This window comes from Gossypium arboreum, chromosome 13, assembly GCF_025698485.1.
Source record: "Gossypium arboreum isolate Shixiya-1 chromosome 13, ASM2569848v2, whole genome shotgun sequence".
In the NCBI taxonomy this organism is placed as follows: Eukaryota; Viridiplantae; Streptophyta; class Magnoliopsida; order Malvales; family Malvaceae; genus Gossypium; species Gossypium arboreum.
In genome coordinates this window covers 7649745-7652609 of record NC_069082.1, presented here as the reverse complement: position 1 = coordinate 7652609, position 2865 = coordinate 7649745, and the positions used below count along the sequence as shown (strand labels likewise).

General features: G+C 34.5%; 1 long non-coding RNA gene across 1 annotated transcript; it reads right to left on the bottom strand.

Annotated features, from left to right (window-relative positions):
- Positions 1 to 1096: 1096 nt before the first annotated feature.
- Positions 1097 to 2384, bottom strand: LOC108485598 (uncharacterized). Its single transcript, XR_008277398.1, has 3 exons — positions 2155 to 2384; positions 1527 to 1878; positions 1097 to 1451 (listed from the first exon to the last, which is right to left on the bottom strand). It is a non-coding gene; the product is annotated as an uncharacterized LOC108485598 (long non-coding RNA).
- Between the last annotated feature and the right edge of the window lie 481 nt (positions 2385 to 2865).

The following is a 2865-nucleotide window of genomic DNA, read 5'->3' as shown; positions in this document are numbered from 1 at the left end:
TATTTAGTGTTCATCTTTTTCTGTAAACACTCTCCCTTTGAAAGTCTAGGCTTTTGTTTCTTCATATTTTCTTTCAATAAAATTCCCTTTTCTATTTTTATATTTATTTCTTTTTCCACCATTATCATGAGCCACTAAAATCTATTTAACCGAAAGTTGTCAATATTCCCCAAAAAGTGTTCTTGAAGCCTAGAATCCATACTTATCTTTCTCGCCAAGTATTTATCGTTTCTCCGCACTACGGGTTGACACTTCCGTCCATGGCCCTTAAGAAGTAAGCTTTTCAGCATATGCAAAGGCAGCCGCTTTGTATGTTTTGAAAGGATTGCATAGTCGGTTCGTTAACTTACTGCGTCAGAGGTTGGCGACCCAAAGAGATGAAATGGCGTGAAATTCGCCATTGAGAAGAGTTGATCTAGCATAGATTACTGGCTAGAATCAGGTTACCTAAAAATCGTAAGTCTAATCTTTGAAGCTGGTGGTCGTAGACATCCTCTTCCACTATAATTGGCTTACTTGAGTTGAGAAGGGTCATTTAAAAACCGAGGATCGAACCCAAAGCGGAATGAGACAACTAGAGGCTGAAATCTACCAATAAAAATTTCTTTTTCTTCAACTCTCTTTATTATTTTTATTATTTTCGTAATCACAATTTCAATCAACTTTAGATTCTGTTTTTTATTTTTTTCAAATTAAATCTTTAATTATGTTATTTTTTTTATTTTTTTCTGTCACGCGGGTTTTCTTGAGCACGATTCTGCCCAGGATTTCGAGAAATAAACATTCGTATAATCCGATCCCTGAGGATTCGACCCTACTTCCCCTTTACTGTTCTTTTTCATTATTTTACAAAGAATAGGATTTTTTTGTGCTCTCAACGACCGTATCAATATTTGAGTAGCAAAGGGTCTTCTTCGAGATGGACTTTGTTGGAGAGTTGGAAGAGGAAATGAGATCTCTATATGGAATGGGATTGATGCAGTTGGTCAACAAAACAGAGAAGAAAATGATGAACTCCAATTAGTCTCAGATCTAATTGATAGCACAAATAAAACATGGAAAATGGAGTTAGTCAGCAATACCTTCCAAACGAAAATTGCCCAAAGGATCTTGCAGATCTTTCTTGTAGAAGCTAACCATGAAGATTTTCAAGTGTGGAAAGAAGAACTTTCCGGAGAATACTCAGTACGGAGCGCCTTTAAACTATTACAATATGCTAGCTTGGATCCTAATAGTTACTTAATACAGACCAAAATCAAAGACTAATATAGAAAACTATGGAATTTATAACTACCATAAAAAATTACATTAACAATATGGCGGATCTCCTGGAACTATATACCTACACTAGTCAACCTTAGACACAAGCGAGTGACCACTAACGTCAGATGTCCTCGTTGTTGCTCTGGAGAAGAGGATAGCCACCATGTTTTTAGACAATGCCCTGCAATCTTTGAAGTATGGCAAAACCTTAATCTCTCTTGGGTCACAACTCTTATGAATCAAAATATTTGGGAGTTGCTTACATGGGTTTTTGCAAAGAGTACTAAAGAACAGTGCTGGACTTTTTGCTGCTCCTTATGGTTCATTTAGAGCTCACCGAATCAGTATGTTCATGAAAGAAAAACCATTTCAATTAGGGATCTATCACAAAAAATCAGAGGATACATAGCAGAACTCGAAGGGATATGAGAAAAAAAGCTTACCTTTAATACTAAAAGAGTTCATAACCAAATAGGGGCGAAAACAGGTACAACGATATAGTTTGATACAGCCTTCGACAAAAGAAATTCTAGATCTACTTCGTGTTTAGTGGTTCGGGACCAAATGTGTGAGTTAAAAGCCTCAAAGACGACTCTCCATTATAGTATCTCATCCCTGTTTGTAGCAGAAGCTCGTGCAACATTAAATGCTATCAAGTTAGTATTATCAATGGGTTTAACTTTAGCAACAATAATGGGAGACTCGAAAACAATCATCAAAAAATGTCAATCGACAAAAGTAGACAAATTAGTACTTTGAGCTATTATTAGAGATATTCAAAGTAAAAGAACTAGTCTTCAAGAGATCACTTTCTAGTTTATCCACAAATCGGAGAATGCTCATGCCCATAAACTAGCAAAAGAAGCACTAGAAAAAAGGGAAGAATCATACTTGGTGGGGGAAGCGCTGAACCACAGAGATCTGGTTTTGGAAGGAAGATGGAGAAGAAATACAGATTGAAATCGTTTTGTGGTGGAGAAATGGAGTAGTCAAAGATAGCAGGTACACGAAAAATTTTTTGGGGAAGAGCTATCTATGAACAGACGCGACTATTGACATGAAAAGACGATATGATTAATGGTGGCCAGGTTGTTCCATTTGACTGGGAAATATCAATAGGTTTCCTTTTATTAATTATTTCTTTTTTGTATTCATTATTCTGTTTCTACTTTTATTTATTTCAGTAACGGGCTAATTACAAAAGATAAATTGTATCCCCATTTCCGTTTATTTGTTTGTCAAAGTGGACCTGAACCCAAAATTTTTGGGTATTAATTTTATAATTTTTAATAAAACTCAGTCAACTCATTCAAAAAATATTTTTATTTTAAATTTTGTAGAGAGTTCTTAATCAAGTAAGAAATTATAATTTTTTTGTAAAATTAAAATCTAAAAATAGCTATAAAGTTAAAATAGGTGCATTTAATAAATATGTTACGATTGAATATATAAAAAAAAGTCATCTCACCTAAAACCCTATTTTTCAAATACTTGATAAGTCCCGAATGGATCAAAACTCCATTTTTTTTCACCTTTAATTAAAACCGATGTTGATCCCAGCAATGCTTGAACCCTAAATTTTGAAATGTGAATACAAAGTGA